General features: G+C 41.3%; 1 non-coding gene and 1 pseudogene across 1 annotated transcript; one reads left to right on the forward strand and one right to left on the reverse strand.

The window, feature by feature from the left end:
- On the reverse strand, window positions 1–25082 carry LOC122095305 (annotated as a pseudogene).
- LOC122095321 lies at window positions 21215–21378 on the forward strand. Its single transcript, XR_006145094.1, has one exon. It is a non-coding gene; the product is annotated as a U1 spliceosomal RNA (small nuclear RNA).
- Window positions 25083–27163: the final 2081 nt, after the last annotated feature.

A 27163-nucleotide genomic window follows, 5' to 3' on the forward strand; every position in this document is an offset into this window, starting at 1 on the left:
CTAGCAATGGGAAGTCTTAAACCTCTTCTTCCACGAGACTTCTTCAAATTTCCCCTGTTCATCAGCAGTGGCATCTTTGATTTGCTGGTACTTGGACACCGGGTCATTGATGTTGCTTTCAACCTCAGTGAACTCCATCTCATCCATGCCCTCACCTGTATACCAGTGCAAGAATGCCTTGTGCTGCAACATGGCACTGAACTGCTCTGAGGTGTGCTTGAAGGGTTCCTGGATGGCCGTGTTGTTGCCAATGAATGTGGCCAACATCGTGAGGCCATGTGTGGGGATGTCACACACAAGTGTCTTCACGTTGTTGGGGATCCATTCTGCAAAGTAGCTGCTGTTCTTGTTCTGCAAGTTGAGCATCTGCTCATCCACCTCCTTCATGGACATGCGGCCTCGGAAGATGGCAGCCGCTGTCAGGTAGAAGCCATGGCGGGGATCACAGGTGACCATCGTGTTCTTGGTGTAAACATCTGCTGGGTGAGCTTGGGCACTGAGAGAGCATTGTATTGCTGGCTGGCACGGCTAGTCAGGGGTGCAAGGCCAGGCATGAAGAAGCGCAGGCAGGGCAAGGACACCGTGTTCACAGCCAGCTTGCGCAGGTCTGCATTCAGCTGGGCAGGGAAGCGCAGGCAGGTGATGACCTTGATCATGGTAGCCAACACCAGGTGGTTCAGTTCTCCATAGGTGGGCATGGGCAGCTTCAGAGTGCAAAAGCAGATGTCATACAGGGCCTTGTTGTCAATGCAGAACGTTTCATCTGCATTTTCCACCAACTGGTGGACAGACAAGATGGTGTTGTAGGGTTAGGTGAGGATGATAGGGTTAGGTGGATAAAGGCTCAGCCCAGCACTGGGAACTAGAGTGTCTGGATGTTAGGGAGGAGGGGTGCCCGTTAGCCATCTCCCATGGACTATGATGACGTATCAAATATGAAGTTGTCTGGTCTGAAACACTGGCCAAATGGTTCCAATCTCACTGAGTCTAAGGTGCCAGTGTCCAACATCTTGGGCAAGGGCATGACACTGAAGGTGTTCATGATGCTGTCTGGCAACTCCTCTCGGATCTTGTTGAGAATCAGGGTGCCCATGCCTGACCTGGTGCCACCTCCCAGGGAGTAGGCCAGCTAGAAACCCTGGAGACAGACACACCTTTCTGCTCACCACTTCCAGCACTGACTCCACCAGCTCGGTTCCCTCTGTGTAGTGGCCCTTGGCCCAGTTATTGCCTGCTCTGTTCTGGCCTATCAGACACAAAGACATGATGAGACACATACTCCAGGAATAATGACTTTGCTATATGCATTGTGAAGACTATAGGCTCCTCTGAGCAACTTTGGCTATTATTTTAGATACACTGGTGAAATAAAGGAAATGTTTTCTTTTTTGGGGTCCAGTTGTGGGCCTGAACTCTGGGCCTGGGAGCTGTCCCTCAGCTCTTCAGCTCAAGGCTAGTGCTCTACCACTTAAGCCACAGCACCACTTCTGGCTTTTTTTCCTGATTAATGGTGCTGAGGAATCGAACCCAGGGCCTCATGCATGCAAGGCAAGCACGGTACTGCTGAGCCACCTTCCTAGCCCCCAGGAAATGTTTTCAATGTATCTGGGACCCTACAAATCAACCAGGTTCTAAAGAAAGTAAAGACAATGTGGAGGAAGATACATTTTAACCCAAACCACGTACTTCTAAAATTGAACAGAGCCTGGTGATGAGAAGGGGTCTTAATGGTAGAGTGCTTGCCTCACATGCACAAGGCCCTGGGATCGATTCCTCAACACCACATAAACAGAAAAAGCCAGAAGGGATGCTGTGGTTCAAGCGGTAGAGTGCTTGCCTTGAGCTGAAGAGCTGAGGTACAGTGCTCAGGCCCAGAGTTGAAGCCCCACGACCGACCAAAAAAAATGAACAGAGCCTGCATCAATACTGGAAAAGTACTTACTTTCACAGGAGGAACAGGAGAACAGAATGGTCAGAGGGAAGCTAAGCTGAAGGCACTTGTCTGCACCTTGCTCACATATAGCTGTGCTTTGATTTCTGGTGTCCTGAAATGGTTCCCTGTTATTGCCAGGTATTTGAAAGGGCCAGCAGCGCTGAAACCTTGTTGGAGGCATTCCCTGCTCGCTGTTCATTCCCTTCAGAGGCTGTTTGCAGACTGGTATTTATCTGTGCTGATTGAGTGGACAGGGACATGACTCCCGTGGACTGAAATAGGTGGGTTAGGTGAGGATGTTATCTAGATGAATAAAGGCTCAGCTCAGCTCTGGGAACTGGAGTGTCTGGATGTTACGAAGGAGGGGTGCCTGTTAGCCATCTTCTATGGACCATGCTGACGTACTAAATATGAAGTGTCTGGTCTGAAACTCTATGGTTCCGATCCTACTAAGTCTAAGGTGCCAGGCTCTAGGTCCACCATGATGGCCCGAGGAACATATTTGTTGCCTGTGGGAACAAGAGTTGACTTGGGCCTATACTTGACAAGGAACTTAGGAGCAGAGCTTATGATTCTAAGTGGCTCTCAGCATTCATTATAGAAATTACAGCATTTCAGACATGGAAACAGAAAAGATATCTTGAGAATGAATCACCATGCAAGAGGCTTCAGCAACTTTAAGGACGTTTGCAGTTGTCTATTTCCATGCATTTTATTCCTTTGCTTTGGGCATGGTGGCTGAAATCTCAGCTACTCAGGAGGCAAAGATGAGCATCAGGCTTTGAGTCTAATGGGGCAAAAGAAAGATGACAACACCTTTTTTTTGTTGTTGTTGTTCATGGTGGGGCTTGAACTCTGGGCCTGGGCACTGTCCCTCAGCTCTTCAGCTCAAGGCTAGCACTCTATCACTTGAGGCACAGTCCCACTTTCAGTTTTCTGAGTTGTTTATTAGAGATAAAGGTCTCAGGGACTTTCCTGCCCAGGCTGGATTTGAACGATGATTCTCATTTCTCAGCCTCCTGAGTAGCTAGGATTATTGGTGTGAGTCATCATTGCCTATCAGCAAGAAGCTTTCTCTTTTTTGTTAATTTTATTTTTATTGTAAAGGTGCTGTATAGAGGAGTTACAGTTACATGAGTAAGGAAATGAGAACATTTATTGTCGAACATTGTTACCCACTCCTTTGTTGTTCTCCCACTATCCCTTCCATTCCCCAATTAAAAGTAGCTAGGTGCAGAGCACCAGTGCTCATGCCTATAATCTTAGCAACTATGGAGTTGGAGATCATCATTGTTCAAAGCCAGCCTGGGCAGGAAAGTCTGTGAGACTCTTATCTCCAATAAACTGATAGAAAACCAGAAATGGCACTGTGGCTTAAGTGGTAGAGCTGCTTGTCTTGAACAGAAGAGTTGGGGCACAGTGCATAGGCCCAGAGTTTAAGTGCCACTGACGACAAAAAAACAAACAAATAAAACAAAAGAGCCAGGTGTGGCTCTTCAGCAAGTAGATGTAGGGGAAATTCAAGTATAATGCTTTCCTGGGGAAAATACATAAAATTCATATTTCTTGTGTTACAATTTTTCAATAATTGTTATCAAATAGCACATTTCCCTGTATTCAAATACTCAGAGCAACCTTGGGCAATTACTTGCAATTTGCCATTTAACCTGATTTTTCAAAAGGGATATCAGTTAAAATGATATAAACATGAGTTTGAGACTGCCCCCTTCCTAAACAATGACATGAAGAAAACTGGCCATCCTGCCTGATATACAGGATCTAATAAAGACACAACATAAAATACTGTTCATAGCAGTGATACAATTCCACACAACGACTCTCAACCAAGGAACCACAAGATTAAAGTCTTATATCTTACTTAAGCAATATCACCACAAAATACGAAGGTGAGGACATCCCCAAATGTAGATCTATAAAACTCAAATACATTAAATAGCTCTGTCCTTTTGTTTGCACTTTTTCATTGGTTTATTACACAGGAAAACCAATTATCTACGATTCTGTTTGTATACAATGATGTAGAATGGAAACTCTTTATATAAAATTAAATGAATTTCACATTGACAGTTACAAAAACTGACAATCTACTCTGTAGACTTCAGTAAGGTTGTTTGTGTTAGGAAAGACAATATATATCACTTAAAAGCAGTGTTTACACATTATTATTGGGTTTTTCTACATCACAACAATGTTTTTTACTTTAAAAACCTTAAAAAGAATTTATTGTTGGCTAAGTATTCATATTCAAAATGCTAAAGTCCAGAAGTGTTATAGATTTCAGGGTGAGACACTTTATTTATGCTTTATGATTTGGACTATTCACATATATATTAGTGACTGAACATCCCTCTTTAAAATTTTAAAATTTTCAATTTCAAAATTTTTTTTTAGAAATTTAATCTGTATTTTAAAGAGGGCAATGCAACTGGGCTCTGGTTGCTGAAGGGTGAAATTCTAGCTACTCAAAAGTCTGAGATCTTAGGATCGCAGATTGAAGCCAGCTGGGGCAGGAAATTCTGGGAGACTCTCATTTCCAAGAAACTACCTGAAATAGTTGGTGTCATGCCACCTCCTGCGGAGTCTGCATGAGATCGCGTTAGACAAAGAGCTTTAAGGAAGCATGCCTGCAGGAAGGGGGTGTTGGTTCAAGGCTTCCCATACACTTGGCTGCACCTTTATAGCCTCTACCTTTATTCTTACTATATTCTTCTTGGCTGTACATTCATTGCTTTTATTCTCGTTTTGGCTATTTTTCTATTGATCCGTGAACAGAGCATGTTGTTTCTTTCCAGTCCAATAGAGATGACTTCTCTAAATAATAAAGACTAGGACCAAAGATTAAATGTGGGCGATGCCCCAATCAATCATCTGATGTGACGCTGCCTCCAAAAACTCCTACAACTTCACAAGCGGTTTTGCGGCTCACGCATAGTAAACATAAAAACTTAAAATTTCCAAATATGTTACAACAAGCAGAATTAATGAATTAAACTAAGCTAGAAGGAGTTATCCCAGAAGCCCAGAGAGTTCTAAAAAAAGGAACCCCTGGTAATAAAAGGAAAAGAAAGATTGAAGAGATGAAGGACAATGCCTATGCCCAGAGTTGAAGCCCCATGACAAAAAAAAAAAATCCAGGTGTGGCTAGTCAGCAAGTTCAGGTAGGGGGAATTCAGTAAAAGGCTTTCCTGAGGAAATTCACAAGTGTATACTCAAAAATTAAAACAAAATATATGGTGGAGGGGCTCAGGTGGATACAGCACTTGACTTACAAGATTGAGGCCCCAAATTCGAACTACAATACCACCCTAAGAAAGGCAGGAACTCCTTCCTTGTCATTAGTATTCCCCAGGGACCTATTCTGCCACAGTATTGGAAGCCAGACAGGAGACACTCACTAGCTGCCTCGTTGTAATATACCTCGATTCTCTAAGCTGCTGTCTACATAATAGTTGCCAGTGCAGTCAATGTTGTGCTCATCGCTTAGCATTTCCCAAAACTGAGATGGAACTAGAAGTGTATTATGGCCTAGAATGTTAACTGTCCAAACAATGGATTTTAAAATAACTATAAGAAATCCAAGTCCTGTTGACACAAATATTTTTGTAAAAAAATTAATTTTTTAAATTAAAAAAAGCACAAAAATTGATGGTATTTTAGTTTTGTTAATCTCTTTGCTATCTGGCTGAATAGAAGACATCTGGGTTCTCCTATGTTTATTCTATCTTACGGGATACAATATTCTGTTTGGATTCTATGATGAGAACCTGGCCTTATATGGACATGAAATTGCCAAAGCAGTAACTTGAAGACTCAGCTAGAAGGGTCTCCAGAACCCCAAGGGTCCTCAGAGCATACATCGACAACCACGGATTTAGAAAACACCCAACTTAAGGGAACTGAGATAGGGCATGAAAACTCAGAGAAATTTGCATTAAGGTTGATGAACTGTTCTCAATTATCTAATACTCATCAGTTGACAAAAAGGGAATCCTCTGTATCTGTCAGCTCAAAGACACTGCACTCCTTTCTTTCAAATCAGACCAAAAATGCATTAGTCTATTCCCAGGAAACTAAGTACAATGACTTGAGTCTCAGGTAAGACTAAGACATGCAAGGGATTTGAAACCACCCCAGCCTTGCTTAAAAAACCACACCCACCTGGGCCACACAAATTAGGGAAATTGGGGAAACTATCTGGGGGACTTGATTTCTAGGAGGTTAGGGACTACTATGGAGCCCCACCTACCTCAGCCTAGACATGACCACCACCACCTGCACCCTCCAACCCCGTCCTCTTCCTCCTTATCCCCCTAAATTTGAGACTAGGATCCTAGGCCAGTGTCATGCTCCCCTTTGAGCCAATCTGGTTGCCACAGTGGCTTGCCTGTATGTACACGATCTCCCTCACGGTGTAGGGCTGCAAAGCAGTTGGATGCGTGTCCTCAGCAGTGGTGTACACCGAGGAAAACAGGTAGGGCTGGGGAGCAGGAATCTGACACAGCCAACTCAGATCCCCATTTAAACCTCTGGTTGTTATGGGGCAGAGGAGATGGGGTGGACTTGATAGGCAGAGCCAGCAGGTGCTCCAACTCAGTCTGCCTACTGCTGGGTAATCAGAGATAGCTACCTGTTATCACTTAGCCCTGGCATCCAGCTGTCAGCCTCAAGTCAATTAGCACAGCTGCCACTCTATTTGGAACCTCTTGCCACACTGCCATCCACCTCCCACCCTGACTCACAAGAGAGGCTGAACCCTGGGATCCAGGAAGCAAGAGGAGGGGCTTCCTCTACACAAGGTACTTGTGCCAGAAGCCAAGAACAAGCCTACCATCTATTTTTGATAGGAGGGCCTAGAACTGAAGGGGCACGTTCTGTTGGATTCCATGACTGATTTCCATTCTGGGAAGAGTCAGGGGCTTAGGGCCTTGCCTTCATACTCAAGTTTTCTTTTCTTTTCTCTTAAAAGCAGCTTGCTTTATTAGTTAAGCCATAGGTCTACTACAGTCTACTTTTTGTTTCATTTGGCTTCTGCTCCAAGAGTGAGAACTCAGCTCCTGCTCTGTGTGTGTGTGTGTGTGTGTGTGTGTGTGTGTGTGTGTGTGTGTGTGTGTTTGGCTGGAGTTAGGCACGTTGGTGTTAGGGCTTGAAATTAAGGCCTGGTGACTCTTTCTGAGATTTTTACTATTATTGAGATTAGGTGATTACCTAAATTTCTCTTATTTCAGAATATTGTGGAATAGTGATATTTAGTTGAAGTCACAAACATACTTTAACCTTCACAATGCAAATTGTCATTATTATGGTCGATAAAGTTTGTGAATTCTATAAGCTTTGACAATACAATTCTATAAGCTTTGACAATACAATTATTTCTTCCAGGTGATATATACATTTCTTTCCTTTTGCTTATTGTAAGACGTTCTGTCTTTCACTCTCATTCCTCTCCTCTCTTTCTGAGGTTTTATTGATTTACTTAGTTAACTGAAGGGTAGATGGCTCTACTACTTGAGCCACAGCTAAACTTCTGCCTTTTTTAAGTGATTAATATGAGGCAAGAATTCCATGGGTAGTCCAGGGCAGTACAGAGAGGCTTGAAATCTGAGGATCAGAGTTCAAAGTCAGCCTGGGCAGGAAAGTCAATGAGCCTCTTATCTCCAGTCAACCTAATAGGTGGAAGATAGTAGAGCTGTAGCCTTGAGCAAAACACTTCAATTTTAAGTCCCTCGACTGAACATACTGAAGCAAGTTTCATGGACTTTCCTGTCCAGTATGGCTTTGAACCATGACCTACAGATTTCTGTTTCCTTAGCATTCAGAATTATAAGTGTGAGTCAACATTTACAAATCTTTAATTACCTCTTCTTTCACCTTTTCAGTTATTTATTATTTCTTTCTTTTTGGCATTTGTTATTAGGCACTAGCTATTATGCTGATTTTTTGTTTCCCTTGAAACTACCATGACCTACAACTTTGACCACAGGTAAACTACAGGCTGTTTTTCTTTTTTGCAGCTGTTTTTCTAGGGCTTAAACTCAGGTCACAGTGACTGAGGTTCTATTTTTTTTTAATTGAGTGGTGGTTCTTAGGTCTTGAAATTAAGTCATGATGACTTTCCTTGAGGTTTATTTATTTTTACCTTAATAGTAGCTGGTTTCACTACTTGAGCCACAGCTCAACTTTTGCATTTTTTTATGGTTAATAGGAGATTAGAATATCAATAGAAAGTCAAGAGCATTACAGAAAGGACTGAAATCTGAGAATCATGTTTCAATGCCAGTCTTGGGCAAGAAAGTCAATGAGACAATTATCTCTAATAACCACCTAGAGGTTGGAAGAAGTAGACCTGTAGCCATGAGCAAAACATAGCAAGTTCAAGCCTCCATACTGAACACAGTAAAATATGTCTCCTGTATTTTCCTGCCTGGGCTGGCTTGAACCAAAGTCCTCAGTTTTCAGTAATCTGAGCAGGTAGAATTACAGTTTTGATTTAGAAGGCCTTAATATGCTCCCTTTCCACCTTTTCATTTATTTGATTGTCCCTTCCCCCTTTTTCAAAGTTCATGTCCTTTATTATTAGGGCCTACTCATTTATGCTCAGTATTTAATTAATCAATTTATTGATATTGTCAGTTTTGGGGCTTGAACTCAATGCCTAGGAACTGTCCATCAGGGACACAGCAGGCACACTACTATTTTCAGACATAGTGCCACTTCTACTTAGTTGGAAAAAACAGTCACCAGGGGACCTTTTAGCCGAGGCTGGCTTCCAAATGTGATTCTCAGATCTAAGCTTCCTGAGTAGCAAGGATTACAGGCATGAGCCAGAGGCACCTGGCTTGTTTTTTTTAGATCAAAACTAGCAGGCTCTATATTTAGGCCACACTACTTCACTGTCCATGAGATTTTTGGCCTTTTGTTTTTTGCTCAAAGCTAGCAGGAACAAAAACTCAACTCCTGAGGTCTTTTTTTGGGGGGAGAGGAGGCTTGAATTCAAGGCCTAGTGACTCTCGTTGAGGGTTGTTTTGTTTTGTTGTGGGTATTTTGTTTTTCATTTCAAAGCTAGCAGGCTCTACTACTTGAGCCTCAGCTCAACTTCCGCCTCTATTTTTCTTTTAGTGGTTAATAGTAAATAAGAGTCCCATGGGAACCAAGGCACTACACAGTATCCTAAAATCTAAGGATTACAGATTAAAGCCAGCCTGGGCTAGAAAGTCCATCAGTCTCATCTCCAATTCAGCACATGATACAGGAAGTAGTATTTTTAAACTTGAGTAAAAACCCTCAAGTTCAAGCCCATGTCTAGCACACTCAAAAAGAAGTTAGTTGGACTTTCCTGCCCAGGCTGGATTCGAACTGTGATCTTTACATTTCAGCTTGGATTAAAGATATGAGTCTATATTATAAAAAACTAATTGGCTCTTTTCTTCTTCAAATACATTTATTTATTTGTTGGTTCTCTGTCTTGTTTTTAGGGCCTCACCAATCCTGCTGAAGGATAGAATGCTCTAAAACTTTAGTAACAGTTGCAATTTGGTTCATTTTTTGGTTTTGGTGGTTAGTAGGAGGTAAGTATAGACACTCCCACAAAGTCCTGACTTATACTGATTGCGGTTCATTGTCAGGAGACAAGGAAAGTTCATGAGACTCTTATCTCAAATTAACCTCCAAAAGATTGGAAATGGTCAAGCAAAAACTTGTAGATCATATCCCAGAAAGGAACACACACACACTCATACACACACACACACACACACACACACACACACACACACACACACACACACACACAATAGGCTTTCCTGTCCTGGTTGGCTTGGAATAGTAATGCTCAATTTCAGTGTTTTGAGTAGCTAGAATTTCAAGTGTGAGCCACCAGTTTCTTGTTAATTTTTATCATTTTTAAGACTCTTTGTGCTCTCTTGCACTTTTTAAAAAAATTTATTTTGTGGTTGTCTTAGTGCTAGATCTGTTTTTCACTTACCTTTTTTAAAACTTTTTTTCTTAGCTTTTTCTTAGCTTTTTTTATGCTCAAGGTTGCTGCTCTACCACTTCAGCCACAGTTCCACTTCTTTTTGCTGATTAGTTGGGAATAGGAGGCTCATTGATTTTCCTGCCCAGGCTGGCTGTGAACCACAGTCTTCAGGTTTGAGGATACTGTGTAGTGCCCTTGGCTTCCTGTGGGAAACTTCTGTCCTATTTACCACCAGAAGATAAAGAGTGTGGGGCAGAAGTTGATCTGTGGTTCAAATAAGAGTGCCTGCTAGCTTTGAATTAAAAAAAAATACTTGGAAGTCTAATTCTGGTACTAATTGTACACTATTCAAACAAAACAAAACAAAAAAACAAAAACAACTTATGCACAGTGACCAGGTAATAAGGATTCCTAACTGATAACCTGAACTCATTTCCCAAAGCCTTTTTTAGATATATGTGGTCATTTGTGTCAGCTGAGGAGAGATTAAAGAACAAGGCTTTACAGGCCAGTTACTCAGGACTTGGAAATCAGGATCCATTGGCAAAGCTTTTCAGAAAATGACTAAAAACTCACTCTTCACAATTCCAAATGGTTCTTCCCTCTGTGCAAGGGAAAGAGGGATGAGAAGGAAGAAATATGGGAACTAAGAACCCTCAAACAAGGTAAGTTATGTTAACTTTATTAGATAAAGTAAAACATAGGTGTACGGTGTGCAATCCAGAAAAGGACATGTCACCTCTGTGTGGATCCCAGTTAATTTAGTTAATCGATGGTAAGGAGTAAAACCCACTATTGTATTTATAGAAAGGAGGTACATGGCAGGCAAGTCAGTTCACTAACCTCAAGGATTTTGAACATAAAGGAGTGAAAATGTTGACTCTGTTTGGGTAACAGGAAGGAACAGAGCTGAGGAGGACTGAGATGTGCAGACATTCCCCAAGAAAGATCTCACTGACATCAAGTCTTCAGATGCATGCTGGTTGCCAGTGGCTTATGCCTGTAATCCTACTCAGAAGGCTTAGATCTGAGGACTGTGGTTTGAAGCCATCTGGGATAAGTCCTTTATGTTTTACAACTCAAGAATATTCATATTTGTTGCTAATTGCAACCCAAGGCAGTGCAATAGGATACCAAGCTGAAGAAAATTAGAAAATACACGGACAGGTATAGAGAAAAAGAAAAAAAAATCAATGAGGACCTGGGGTCCCAAGGCTTACTGGCACTTGGGCCCCAGGTCATACAAGCAATCATATTTATTTGGATTCACACTGGGAAGGTTACCATGGATACATGCAAAAATGAAGCTTCTATATTGCAATCAGAACCACCACAGTGAGAGAGAAACACTGGTTCCCTTTTTGTTTTGAGAAAGGAGAATGCAACCTAGAGAAAATCCAGACATTTGGTCTATTTTATCTAGCTTCCTAGGTTAAGTTGTCAATTCTTTTACCTCCCAGGCTTCAAGGCCTTTAAAGCACTATGGAAGGGGGCAATAGCTTAACACTCTCCACAGCTGTGCTTTTTTTAAAAATTGTGAAAATACCATACAGAGGAGTTACAATTACATTGACAAGATAGTGAGTACATTTCTTATCAAGCATTGTTGCCTCCTCCTTTGTTTCCCCTTACCATCCCTTCCCCTCTCAACCCCCTTTCCTTACCCCCACACCCTACCGAAGTTGTAAAGTTCATTTTTCAACATAACATCTTATACATTTCATTGTTTTAATGGGGTCACCTGTAACCCTATTTATATATTTGTTTTTTTTTTTTTATTGTGAAAATACCATACAGAGGAGTTACAATTGCATGGGCAAGATAATGAGTACATTTCTTATCAAGCATTGCTGCCTCCTCCTTTGTTTTCCCTTCCTATCCCTTCCCATCTCCCATCCCTCCCCATGTCGCGCCCCCCACCCCTCCCTCCAGCTCTTCCTACCTCCCCCTCAAAGTTGTAAAGTTCGCTTTTCGACATAACGTGTTGTACATCTCATTCATGCAATGGGTCCACCAGTATCCCTATTTAAACAATTTGTTTTTTTTCCTTCCTTTCCACAAATTATACCAACACAACTACAGTGAAAGCAGGGCTAATTCCATGGGGAGGTACATACAAAGCAACAAAGAAATCATTTTATAAATATGTTGGAAACAATCTCAAGAAAGAAAAAAAAAAAACATTTGAATCCTTATCTTGGGGTTCATTTCACCTAACATCAACTTGTCTGACAGTTTCTGTTTGTCTCAGACATATACTAGTTATTTCAAATAAGGGAAACCATGGGACTTATATTTCTTTGGGCCTGGCTTACTTCACAGAGCTGTGTTTTAACCTTTGCATAGTCAGCTCTCAGCTTTCTGAGTACTATTCAGGTGATGTTCCAACCTCTCAAACCTTTTCCAGGTTCAACAGCTAAGCTTGAGTCTCCTACACCTATTAATATTAATAGTATGGATTACAAACAGTAAAAAGAGAAAAATAACATTATACATTTAAACAGAAATAACTGACTTCATTCATTTATACAGGACAAAAAATTTAGCACTGCTGTTTAAGTCACTAATAACACTTTTTTAAGATATACTTTCATGGCTTTCATAAAACTTCCTATATAGTCCTTAGAGTGTCTTTTTACCTCCTATTTTTATTTATTGCATTTGCATAGTAGTATATCATCCTTAAAATCATATCACCTCATAATTAAAGTTTATCTTGTAAGTAAATACTTGTGAGACTTCAATAAAATATCAAAAAAGCTGAAAGTGGAGCTGTGGCTTAAGAGCTATAGTACAAGCCTTGAGCAAAAGAGGCTCAGGGGCACTGTCCAGACCCAAAGTTGAATCTCTAGTGTCCACACATACACCCCCCCCACCCCAGACCCCACACACAATCAGATGATAATGTCTACGAAGTTCTTCCTTAGGATGATCTTGGTGACGTCAGCAACTGTATCAAGTTTCTCTCTCTTACATGCCTTTGTGGTAGTAGACAGCAGAGTCACTGTAGTATAACACATGTCTAAGACCTGGCATTAGCAAAGGCTATCATGTAACATATCCAACATATAGTCCAGCTCTCTTGATGGTAGATCTGCACATCTTGGGACTTGATGGGACCCATGTATTCTTCAACTAGCTTTCCCATCCTCTGTGCCACCTGCTGCAATGATTCATTATCCACACCAAATAGGCTTTCGTAACCTTTCCCTAATTATCTGAATACTGGATGCCAGAGATGTCACGGAGACACTCTGTGGCTATTCCCCTCCCTGACAGTCCATTTTACCTCCTATGCTCTCCTCACAGATGTGGGCAATGGTCTCTGAGAGACTTCATGCCTGATCTTGGAGAGATTTAGTTTTATTGTATCCATAAGCTTTGGGAAATCATGCAGTGAAGGTCCAGGTTAGGAACATAGCTCCTCCTTCTGGAGGTTTTCCTGTATGTTCTCTTGGCCATTGAACAGAAGTGGGGTCTCTGAAAGGGAACTTATATGGTGTTCTCTGTCTGTCTTGGTCCATATAACATAGAACCACTTTCCCATCCCTTTAATGATTTAGACATGCTCCATGTGATTTGTGCTGCACTGCTCTCAATGTAGTAACAATGTAGAGGACACAACTGGATGTTGTGTGGATAGCTGTCCATACTTGGGCATGAGTCCCCTTCCAGGCAGGACCCATAACTCCATGCTGGGAAAGTGAGAGGAAGATTAGCTGGCTTATATCTGTGCAATCTGAATGACCCCAGGAGGCATTGAGGCCTCCTCTTCATGCCCATGGCCCCTCAGCATATTGATAAAGAATGACACACCATGCCCAATCATCACCAAAATGCTCACCTGGTCCTGGGCATTATCACCACTGTCTCACCCACTTCTAGCAAATTCTCTTTTTCAAGGCCTTGCCAATCCTCCTCCTTGCATTCTCAGTTAAAATACTGCTGTCCATGAATAAAGAGCAGAAGACAAGGAAACAGGTACCCTAGGGAAAGTAAATACTGGACCTCTTCCATGGTGAGAAGATAATGCAACCTGCAACTATAGAATAGCGAAGGAGTTAAGATGGTTGTGCACACAGTTTGTGCAGAAAAAATGCCAGACCTAGTATGCCCTGTTCAGAGTTTCAGTCCATAATCGTCTCTAACAAGGACATCTCAGGTACAGATAAACCAAGTTCATAGTGTCTTTCCTTCTTTTATTCTGTGCCTTTCTGGGGCTTGCACTCAGGAAATGGATACTATCCCTGTAGTTTATGTTTTTCCCCTCAAGGCTACTGCTTTACCACTGGAGCCACAACTCTACTTCTAGGTTTTTTTGTACATAATTGGAGCTAAAAGTGGTATAGGTTTTCCAACCCAAGTTGGCTTCAATCACTGATCCTCAGCCTCATGAATAGCTAGGATTACAGGCTTGGCCACTGAGCCTGGCAGCAATACTCTTCCTTTTTTATTTCCTTTTCTTTATTTTTTTTGTAAGTTATGGGCCTGAATTCTGGGCTTGGGCACTGTCCCTCATCTCTTCAGATCAAGGCTAGTGCTCTACCACTTGAGCCACAGTGTGCCTTCCAGCTTTCTTTCTGCTTATATGGTACTGAAGAATTGAATTCAGGGCCTCATGAATGCAAGGAAAGCACTCTACCATTGAGCCACCTTCCCAGACTCATCTTTCCTTTTCTTAAAAAAATATTATTAGGAATATGACGTTCAGAGGGGTAACAGTTAAGTCAGTTAAATTAAACAGTTGTCAGGTAATGAATACATTTTTTGGGGACAATTACACCCCTTCCCTTGCTCTCAGTTTATCCCTTCCACTGTGGCTTTTTTGTGGTTAACTGGAGATAAGAGTCTTCCAGACTTTGCTGCCCAGGGTGACTTTGAACCACAATCCTCAGACATCAGTCTGCTGATGTGCTAGGATTAGAGGCTTGAACTTTAAAGTCAGGATGACTGTTCTGAAGATTGTTCTATATTGCCTATGGGCTGTGGGCCTGAATGGACTTAGGCAGTGAATGCCAGGCAGGTCTGTCATCCAGAAGCATGTGTCCTACTTAAGCCTGACTGGCTCTCAGAACAGATAGGTGATGCTTTCAGAGCAAGAACCAGTGTGTACTAGCTCAACAGAAGTCCTCACTATATTTATCTCATTCAACAACTACTGGGTTGCTTATATTATCAACACTTTCTTTCTTAAGAACATTTGTATTGTAAGATTGAAGTAACTACAGATTTGTAATGGCCTAGGAATATATGTGTGTTATCAGATTTAATATCCAAACTACATAACTGCTCTGAATCATGTTTTATTTATCTTAAAGTAGTTCTTGAATAATACTCTTTATTAGTAATGATATTATTAATATAAGTATTAAAGTTCTTCAAACAAGTTTCTCTTATTAGATGAATCCTTACAGTGACATTGATATTACTTTCTTTTTTTTGGGGGGGGGGGTCCAGTCGTGGGGCCTGAACTCTGGGACTGGGCGCTGTCCCTCAGCTCTTCAGCTCAAGGCTAGTGCTCTACCACTTGAGCCATAGCGCCACTTCCAGCTTTTTTCTTATGTGGTGCTGAGGAATCGAACCCAGGGCCGCGGGCATGCAAGGCAAGTGCTCTACCACTGAGCCACCTTCCCAGCCCCAAAGATTCTTTTTTTTTTTTTGGCTGGCCGTGGGGCTTGAACTCTGGGCCTGGGCGCTGTCCCTCAGCTCTTCAGCTCAAGGCGAGCGCTCTACCACTTGAGCTACAGCGCCACTTCTTACAGTGACATTGAAAGCATCTTCTGGAGCAGCAATGGAAAAGATACTTGGTGAATACTAAGAATGAGGGATGAGAAGTGTGAAAAACAGAACTAAGAGACTTACAAGTGTGACTGGAAAACATCTTCCACAGAGCAGAATCCCAGACTTTTGAAGGTTAGTCAGTCTGAGAATAGGTCTTCAACCAGTTCAAGTGACCACATGGGTGAGTCTCAATGTTGCCACATGGATATTATTTTGATTCCTATATGAAACACTCATGTCTGATGGGCTTTCACAACACCAGATTTATGAAAGTTTGCTGTCTTCTTTCCTTCAATATTACTTCACACTTCAATATTGAGTGCATTTTTTCCTTTAAAACATGAAAACGCAACACCATCTTTTGGACTGAGGTGTTTCCTGTCTCCCTAAAAATAGCTCTGTTATTTAAGAGGCTTCCTGACAGGTTCCAGTGCCTCACTTCTTTAATACTAGCTACTCATGAGGCGAGGATTTGAAGATCAGAGTTGAAGCCTGCCATGGTAGGAGAGTCCATCAGAATCTCATCTCCAATCAATTAACAAAAAAGCCAGAAGTGGAGCTGTGGATGAAGTGGTAGAGCAGCAAAAAAGGCATAAGGGCAGGTTGCACTCAGCCTCAGCCTGAGCCCCAGCCCAGCCTTCAGGCACACACACACACACACACACACACACACACACACACACACACACACACACGTGTCTTCCTGCCAGGCTTGTCCATGGGGTCCCATTAAATCGTTGGAGACCTGTCTTCAAATGGACTCACCCTTGTATTCACATTAATGTGGAAATTGGCTCTCAGTCACCTATAGATCTATTGGTTCAGGTTGTGTATTTTGCATCCCACTTCCTCTGCTTGTTTTCTGAGGTGAGTTTTGTAGCTCAAAACAGCTGTCCATACACTTCAAGATGCTGCTTATGGTCCCAGGGCCTGCATTCACACTCCAAATGGAAAAATAAAATATAACCTGAGACACTCTGCTTACTTTGAGGACCATCTATCCAGGCAAGGGCAGCTCCCTATGAATGGCATACTGGAAGCCAGGCTCAGGGTGTTCAAACAGACAGAAGCGAGGTGTGGAGGGCTTGAGTTGTTCTGAGGAAAAGCAGAGAATGGAGGAAGACAGAGAAACTGGGAAAAGACAATCTACCTTCCCATGTTTCCTTGCAGTTCCTGATCAATAGTATAACCTTTGCTAATTGTTCTTCTGTGTGTGTGTGTGTGTGTGTGTGTGTGTGTGTCTCCGTGAATGTTTGCATGTACACAGTAGTTCTGGGCCTTGAATTCAAGGGCTGGGCACTGGGATGTCAGGATGAATGTGAGCAAGTATATCATATGCGTGTGTGGAAGTAATTCCATCAAACCTCTCAGTGTGTGCAACTAGTATATACTAATGAAAGTGAAAAAATGATTAAGCAATGCTCAAACTCCTTCCTAAGCTATTTAGAGATAACTTTAAAAAGTATGAGAAAGCATTGTTGGTAGGGGATATGAAAACAGCTAGTTAAAACTATGGGATTATTCAAGCCAGGTCCTAGTGGCTCATACTTGTACTCCTAGATGCTCAGGAAGCTGAGAACTAAGGATCATTATTTGAAACCTGCCTAAGCTGGAAAGTTATGACACTCTATATAAGATATACTACTCAGAAAAAGCTCAAAGTGGTGCTCTGGGACTCAAGCGGTAGAGTGCCCTAAGTTCAAACCACAGGCTGGCAGAAAAAAAAGAAACAGTCCAAACTTAAGATGTCTAGGGAGTTTTAGAATAAATATCCTATAAAAACAAATTACTATATCTTGGGGTTCATTTGTTGTTGTTGTTTTAGATTTATTATGTAAGTGTTTGGTTTCCTTTGTATATTCTTCCCCCTGTGGTATATCCCCTGTTGTCACTGTGCTTGACTTTGATACCCTGCATCTTGTAGATACATTTTTCTAATTTGGGGAGGGGAAGGGAAATAACAAAATGCTAAAACAAGGACACAGGATGACCCGTTGCAACAATGACACCCATAAGACAGTATGTTGGAAATGAACTTTACAACTTCGGGTGGGGAGGGGAGGAGTGTGGGAGGTGGGGGAGGTAAGGGATAGTGGAAGATAAACAAGGGAAGGGGTAACAATGCTTGACCAGAAATGTACTCATTGCCTTATTTATGTAACTCTAACCCCTCTATAGACTCTTTACAATAAAATAAAATTTAAAAAATGAAAAATAACTAGTTACAGCTAAAGTAGGAAAGGAAAAAAAAACCTTTCACCCACTGGCCTGTGGCAACAGTAATTAGAAATATACAGTCAGTACAAATAAATTGCAATCCCCCTACAGATTCATGCCTATGGCTACTTCACCTTCTTTGTCCCCAGGGGAAAGTCAGGAGAAATCAGTACAAGCTTCCTATCCTGTGACTACTCAATACCTGTACCAAGATTGTCATCTGTAGGATATCAGATGGAAAAAGTCAACATTCCTTCCAAAAGGGTCTCAAATGAGTCTTATAAACCATAGCCTCCTACTGTCCTGATTTAAATCTTATTTCCCTTCCCAAGCTACAAATACATATAAACTTGTGGAGGCCTCTAGAGAGATGGACAAAGACTTATAAAATATATACTATATTTCACACCTGTAGAAAACTAAAACTAGATCCTTATATAGCACCCTGCAACAGAATCAACTCCAAATGGATCAAAGACCTTGGAGTCAAAGCAGATAGCCTGAAAACATTTCAGGAAGGAAGAGGAAAACCTCTAGGTCTCCTTGGCACATGCCGAAAATTTCTTAATAAAGGCCCAGAAACACATAAAATCATAGAAAGGTTGGACAAATGGAATTGCGTGAAACTGCAGAGCTTCTGCATGGCAAAGGACATAGCTAGCAAGATCAATAGAAAGCCCAAGTACTGGGAGAAGATCTTCACTAGCCATACAATGGACAAGGGTCTCATATCTAAAATATATTTAGAACTCAAAAAATTAAATTCCCCAAAAACCAATCCTCAAAGAAACAACTGCCCCATGAATAAGTGGGCTAAAGACTTAAAGAGAAAGGTCTCTGAAGAGGAAATAGGAATGGCCAATAGACACATGAAGAATAAAAATGAAAATCAAGACAATGTTGAGATTCCACCTCACCCCAGTTAGAATGGCTATAATCAAGAACTCTAATAATAACAGATGATGGAGGGGATGTGGTCAAAAAGGAACCTTACTGCATTGTTGGTGGGAGTGTAAACTTGTTCATCCACTTTGGAAAGCAGTATGGATATTCTTCAATAGACTCCACATAGAGCTTCCCTATGACCCAGAAATACCACTTTTGAGCATTTACCCAAATGATCACAAACAAGGCTATATTAAAGCTACCAGCACAATTGTTTATTGCAGCATTATTTACCATAGCTAGGATATGGAACCAACCCAGGTGTCCCTCAGTAGATAAATGGATCAAGAAAATGTGACATATATATGTATATATACATATATATATACATACATATATATATATAATACACACACACACACACACACACAAACACACACATACACACGTACACAATGGAATTCTATGCCTCCATTAGAATTACATCACCCCACTTGTTAGGAAATAGAAAGACTTGGAAAAAATTATATTAAGTGAAGTAGGCCAGGCCCCCCCAAAACGTAGGTCTTATAGTTTCCCTTTTTTTCAATATCTAGTATATGTCTAGGACAAGAAGAAAAAATCAAAAGCTATGTACATATGACCATATAGGATGATGTTAAGTGAAATAAACCTCAAGATAGTAACTCAAGTGCTTTTTTCTTTCTTGCTATTGTTTTTAACATATTTATAATGTACTATGTGATTTTTTTTGTTTCTCTGGTATGTTCTTCCTCCAGGGTATTACTCTGTATTCACTGTATTTGTTTCTGGTGACCTGCGTCTTATATGTACATAACAAGATGTTTAAATAAGGATACAGTTTAACCCATTGTAACAATGAGATGTACAAAACACTATGTTGAAAACAAACTTTACAACATTTGTGGTGGATGGGAGGTGTTGGGAAGGTGGGGAGGGAAGGGATGTTTGGGGAAAAAGAAAGGAGGAGGTGACAATGCTCACTAGGAAATGTGCCCACTACTTTACTCATGTAACTGTAAACCTTCTGTACAATATTTTTACACTAAAAATATTTTAAAAACAGCTTAAAGAATATATACTATGTTTCAATAAATTGAAAGAAGATTCATAAAAGGCATGTTTTGAATTTTATTTTTAAAATAAAATGAGGGCTGGGAAGGTTGCTTAGGGGTAGAGTGATTGTCATGCATGCATAAGGCCCTGAGTTCCATTACTCATCACCACATAAGTCGGAAAAAGCCAGAAGTGGTGCTGTGGCTCAAATGGTAAAGCACTATCCTTCATCTAAAGAGCTGAGGGACAGTGACCAGGCCCAGATTTCAGAGTTCAGGCCCCATGACTGACAAAATGAAAGAGAGAAAGAAAGAAAGAAAGAAAGAAAGAAAGAAAGAAAGAAAGAAAGAAAGAAAGAAAGAAAGAAAGAAAGAAAGAAAGAAAGAAAGAAAGAAAGAAAGAAAGGAAGGAAGGAAGGAAGGAAGGAAGGAAGGAAGAAAGGAAGGGAGGAAGGGAGGGAGGGAGGGAGGAAGGAAGGGAGGGAGGGAGGGAGGAAGAAAGTTGAGATAGTGTCCAGGGCCAAAGTTCAAGCCCTGAAAAAGTACCCCCTCACCAAACACAAAATCATACACAGGGCTGAGATTCAGCTTAGCAACTTACCATGCATGAGTTTTGATCCCTAAAACAAGGAAAGGGAGGGATTGGGTGAGGGAAGAGAGAGGGAGGGAGAAAAGTATAGGGAGAAATAACAGCATATAGAAAAGAGGGTAGCTCTGCATAATAAATGATATTCACTAGGGTACATGGTCAGGCAAACATTTTCTGTAAAGGAACAGAGTAAGTACATCCAGGCCTTGGGAGTCACATGATATGCCTTAAGTATTCCATTCTTCTGTGGCAGTGTGACAGGGGACACATAAAATGAATGCATTATAACTTTACTAACATTCACTGAAACTTGAATTCTATTTTTATTTGAAATATGGCTAGTGGAAATGTGTGTCTGAATTTTTAATTTTATGTAATTTTGCTTACTGTAAGTATTGTCACTTACAACTTTGTGGCTGGCTACTCCACTGAGTAGAACAAGTCTGGCCTCTGATGAAGTCTTAGAGCACCTCCAAAGTAATCCAGGAATACAAGCCACGGAAGTCACTCAGCTTTTTGGTAGTCACAGTAAGAAACAGTAAAATAAGAAAATAAATAAAACCTTCAATTAAAAACACCAAAGGAGCTTTAATAAAAATTCAGCAAAATTTATCTAGTATTTAAAGCTTAATCCTCAGATTTCAGCATTCTGAGTAGCTAGGATTACAAATGTGAACTGCTCTCATGTGTTTGTTAGTTTTTTAAATACCAAGTCAGCCTTGTTACTTACCTGGCACTTGTTACTTACCTGGCAGGGGAGATACTATGATCATGAAGATGGTTTTCCCAGGGCCAGGCTTATCTATTGCACTTCAGATGTGCTGACCCCTGAGATTTCCCCAAATGTGGGAAATTCGACTGTATAATTTGTGGTAGTGGGGGACTGTGTTAGTTCTCTCCACTGGATAGATAGATAGATAGATAGATAGATAGATAGATAGATAGATAGATAGATAGATAGATAGATAGATAGATAGATAGATAGATAGATAGATAGATAGATAGCATTGTATTTTATATTGGCCTCATCTGCTTTCCTGCACTCAGCAGTCACTTGGTCCTAAGGACTACTATAAAGGATGAGGTACCTCTAGGACTACTTTGTAGTTGCTAGGAACTACAAGGAGTAGGGAAATCAGCTACAACTCACCATGAGAAAATAAATGAGGAAGTTGGGTGCAGGTGGCTTACACATGTAATCCTGAGATCTGAGGATTGCAGTTCAAAGCCAGCCCATATAGGAAAGCTCATGAGATTCTTATCCTCAATTAACCACCAGAAAACCAGAAGTGGGCTCTGGCTCAAGTGGTAGAGCACTTCACTTGAGCTGAAGAGCTCAGGGACATTACCCAGAGTTCAAGTCCTATGACTTACAAATAAAAAGAAAGAAAACAAATGAGTGACCAGAGCCAATGGCTCATACCTGTAATTCTAGCTAGTTAGAAGGCTGAGATCTGAGGATCAAGGTTCAACACCAGCCTAGGAAGGAAAATCTATGAGATTCTTATTTCCAATTAACCACTGAAAACCGTAAGTGACAATGTAACTCAAAATGGTAGAGCACTATCCTTGAGCACAAAAGATCAGGGACAGGATCCAGGACCTGAGTTCAAGCCCCACAACCGACCAAAAAACAAAAAAAAAGGAATGAGAAGCCACCTTAATGAAATAGCTAGGCAAGTACAATATACAGAATAACTTTTCCCTTCCTTCTTTTCTTCCTTCTATTCCTTCACATCCTTTCCCCCTTTCTATCCTAGAACTTAAACTCAGGGCCTCATGCATTTTAGGTAGGTACTTTACCAGATGAGCCATACACCTGCTTTTTTTGGCTTTAGTTATTTTTCTTTCTTTCTTTCTTTTTTTTTGGGGGGGAGTCCAGTCGTGGAGCCTGAACTCTGGGCCTGGGCACTGTCCCTCAACTCTTCACTTGAGCCACAGCGCCACTTCTGGCTTTTTTCTTTTTGCTTATGTGGTGCTGAGGAATCGAACCCAGGGCCTCAGGCATGCAAGGCAAGCACTCTACCACTGACCGCCTTCCCAGCCCTCATTTTTCTTTTGTTGGTTATGTAACTTGAACTCTGTGCCTGGGAGTTGTCCCTGAGTTCTTCAGCCCAAGGTGAAAGCTCTATTGTTTGAGCCACAGTACCACTTCTGGTTTTCTAGTGGTTTATTGGAGATATGAGTCTCACTGGGCTGCCTGGCCTGGCTTTGATCTGTGATCTTCAGATTTCAGCCTCCTGCGTGGCTAAGATTACAGGCATGAGCCACCTGCGCCTGGCTTGGCTTTAGCTATTTTTGTGGTAGGGTTTTATGTCTATGACCAGACCAGCATGGACCATAATCCTTCTTTTTACCCTTTCTGAGTAGATGAAATAAGAAGCACAATGCATTGGGTTCAATATTGATTGAGATCCAATATTTTGAATGTTTTTCCTGGGCTAACATCAAATCATAATCCTCTCTGTATCTGTCAAGACCCAGCAGCTAGCATTACAAGTGTGAGCTCCCATCCCTGGCTCAAATTTCTGATGACTAAAACATCTGAACAGAGTTTTAATAATTTTAAATGTTGAATTTGGGGGCAATGGGTGCTCTACTTGCCTAGTTGCAAATTGCACCAAAAATTCCAAATATTAACTTTTGATTTCCTAGAGTACATTAAATAAGCAGATAAACTTTAAAAAGCAATTAACTAAAGAAAAAAGCTAAACAGAATACATCCTTACCATTGTAACTTTGGACTAACACCTTGTCAATCATTGCTTCCATCATAGGTTTTTGTCTGGGCAGTATATGGCATACACGGATCATGCCACCCCCAAGGTTGTGGGCTAAACAGCCTATATCCACAGGAGTGAAAGCCAGGCTCTAGGCAAACACACCAAAGGAAGGCAGGGTCCAGCAGCATTGTACGTGGCAATGTCCCAACATATGACCCAAAGTTTTAAGCCAGCTTAAATAAAGCTTTTTCCTTAGGAATAATACTGTATTAAGGCATACCTCTTCTTCTGGGTTTATCACTGCTTAATTGGAGACAAGTCTCATGGACTTTCTGCTTGGGCTGGCCTGAAATCATGTTCCTCAGATCTCAGCCTCCTAAGCAGCAAGGATTATAGGCATGAGCTACCAATGTCTAAATTGATTATTCCTTTAATACAAATCAAAATGGCTACAGTATGGTTTAACAGAGAGCTTGAATCCTTTTCTGAGCCTTATAAATTTTCTGACTAGAAGCAGAATGACAAACTGACATATGGGAAACATTGTACCATATTAAACCATTTTTCAGAAGAGTATCTGGCTCATCAGTTTGGCTCTTGCCCTCCTATTCTAATGTTGACTTTTCTGCCCGGGCTGGATTCAAAACACAATCCTTACATCTCAGCCTCTTGAGTAAGATTATAGGCATGAGCCACCTGTCCCTGGCACCATCCACATTTCTGTACAAGTGAATAAAACTCAGTGATATAGTGTCTACCTCTTTAACCCAAAGCAGGTAAGAAACCAAAATTGAATTTGAAATTCAGTTGAATATGAGTCTATATTCTTAACAACAGGGTTGTAAATTATTTGGTCTTTGCACAAGTCTCTTAGTAGATACAGCGCACATGTCATGATTTTTCTATTTCAAATGGTCCATGAGAGATAGCTCGGCATGGTATGGTAAGCCTGTAATTCCATCACTTGGGAAGCTGAAGCAGAAGCAAAATAAGTTCAAGGCCATCTTGGCTATGTAGTGAGATGCCATTTCAGAAGGGCAGGAAGTAAATGGCTCCTGATTATATAAGCCTTGGCAATTACTTTCCCATCTTCTGTGTCTACAAAGAGAAGCCTAAGACTCCAAGGCCAAACAGAAAACATGACCCAAAGACTAACACAAAACAACTGGATACCAGCTGTGTCGACTCATTCTTGGGCCAATAATGTCAACCAAAGGCACTCTTGAACAGTTGAGTCTATGTCCCCTCCTCTTCTCTTCAGAAAGGGTCATTTCAAAATCATCATTCCTAGAAATTAAAAGACATCAGTGATATTAGGATTTCCATTCCAGCATATTTACAAGTCAGTGAACACTTAAGACATTGGCAACTATACAATTAAGTGACTAGCAAGTGGAACATGGTACATGAAGACACTAATAGTTCATAGTATATGGTCTGTGAATTAGAACTTATTAAATTTGCTACCATAGCTGCAGCAGGTGGAGTAACAGTTGGGGGAGGCAGCAGCAACCTTGGCTCCAGCCCCTTGACCTCCGGAGTGCATCATGGAACCTAGCAGCCCTTCACAAAGGCTGGGAGAGAAGAGAGCTGCCATGGAATGCTAGGATCATGCCTCTGGTGTGGCATGCGACCATCACCTCACTTCTGCTTCCTGGCTAGATGAATAGGGGCCGCATGCCTGTGTCACCTCACTCCTGCTTCTGGTCTGGGTGGGTAGGAGCCGTGTGCCTGCACCACCTCACTCCCACTTCCAGTCTGGGTGAGTGTGGGCTGCATGCCTGTTTCACCTCACTCCTGCTTCCACTCTAGGTGAGTGGGGGCCACGTGCCTGTTTCGCCTCACTCCTGCTTCTGGTCTGCATGAGTGGGGGAGTAAGGGCCATGCTGCCTGTGTCACCTCACGACAACCTCCGGTCTGGGTGGGTAGGGGCCATGTCCCTGCATCACCTCACTACTGCTTCCTGGCTGGATAAGTCTGGGCTTGGTGCCCTTGTCACCTTACTCTGTCTTCCGGTCTTGGTGAGTGGGGGCTGCTTGCCTGTGTCACCTCACTCCTGATTCCAGTCTGGGTGAATAAGGAGTAGGGGCCATGTGCCTGTACCAACTCAATCTTGCTTCCGGTCTGGGTTGGTCTGACTGGCTGTGAGCTAATTACTATGTCCAGATGCTGTTTACCAGCCCACGCCAGACGTTAGACTTTTCCAGTTCTCATAACAAAGCATGACATTAATGGATTAGGATGGCACCTTGCTAGGTTTGAGAACCATGTTATTAAATTGTGTGTGTTTGCATGTGCACTGGTCTTGGGCCTTGAACTCAGGGCCTGAGGTCTATCCCTGAGGTATTTGATCAAGGTAGAGCTCTACTTCTTGAGCCACAACTCAACATATGGCATTTTTTTGTGGTTAATTGGGACTAAAAGTCTCCCAGATTTTCCTATCTGGGCTGGCCTTGAACCACTATCCTCATATCTCAGACTTTTCAGTAGCTAGGATTTACAGGTGTGAGCTACTGGTGCCTCAGTATTTGCTTGATTACCATCGAGAGAGAACTGTGCTTGGTAAGTGTTCTGGAGGAAAAAGAATTGAACTCTTCTAATGAGCAAAGGTGAAAATACTCAGGTTCTAGCCCGGCATTGGTGGATCAGGCCTCTAATTCTACCAATTCAGGAATGTGAAATCTGAGAATTGCAGTTAGAAATCAGTGTGTGGAGGACAGAGTTCTTGAGACTCTTTATCTCCAACAAACTATCACAAACCTGGAAGTGGCACTGTATCTAAGTGGTAGAGCACCAACCTTGAGGGAAAATGCACACAGACAGCACTCAGGCCATGAGTTCAAGTCCAAAGACCACAAAAAAAAAACAAGAAAAAGTTGGGTTCTTCAGTAGAAGTTTATCATTATAAATATCTCTTTCCCATTACATTTAGATCTGTCATAGATGTATGAATCTTAGGGGAATAAGAAACTTGGCTAAAAAATATAGTAAGCATTGTGTGTGTGTGTGTGTGTGTGTGTGTGTGTGTGTGTGTGTGTATGTGTGTGTGTGTGTGTGTGTGTGTTTGCCAGTCCTGAGGCTTGAACCTAGGACATTAATCTCTTGATTGGCTTCCTTCCATCAAGGCTGGTACTCTGCGACTTGGTACACAGTCCTACTCCCAGATTTTTAATTGTTAATTGGAGATAACAGTTTTACACACTTTTCTGCCTGTGGTGGCCAATTTTGGAATGTGATTATTTTGAATCATGCTGTAAAAAATGTGTGTGCAAATAGCTGTACTATAAGGCTGACTTACATTTCTTCAGGTGTATATGTAGGATTTCTTGTGTGGAACTTCCACACTGATTTCTGTTGGGGCTGCAATGATTCACTTAATTGCCATCATTGTGTAGGGTATCTTTCCCCACCTCCTTGCAAGTATTTCTGTTTTCTTTTTTAATAGGCATTCTGATTAGGCAGACATGAACTTCAACATAGATTTGATTTGCATTTCCTTGATTACTAACGGTGTTGAATATTTTCATGTATTCCTTAGACACCTACATCAGTTTTGGGGAACTATCTAGTCAATTCACTTGCCTATTTATTGATTAGATTATTTGTTCTTAGGGTGTTTCATTTTTTGTCTATATATTCTAGATATTAGGATTTCTTCTGTTACTCAAAAGGCAGGAGTTTAGGCTTATTTTACTTAATCTTAACAAAAGATGCCTGTGAGCTTCAAATTATTTAAATGATGATTGATTTAAAAATGAGAAGGATGTGGCTCACAGAATAGAGTGTCTGTCAACATGTACAAGTTCTGAACGCAGAGTACAGTGTCTACAAAAAAAGAGATTCTATTATTTTAGAACAATAAAAGCTAATAAGCTACATTTTCTCAAAATATGTAATTCTAAATATTTCACTATTCTTCGTGGTAAAACTATTGCAAATTTTAGCACAAAATAATAATTTTAGGTT

This window comes from Dipodomys spectabilis, unplaced genomic scaffold (assembly GCF_019054845.1).
Source record: "Dipodomys spectabilis isolate Male_0828 unplaced genomic scaffold, ASM1905484v1 ptg000343l, whole genome shotgun sequence".
Lineage (NCBI taxonomy): Eukaryota > Metazoa > Chordata > Mammalia > Rodentia > Heteromyidae > Dipodomys > Dipodomys spectabilis.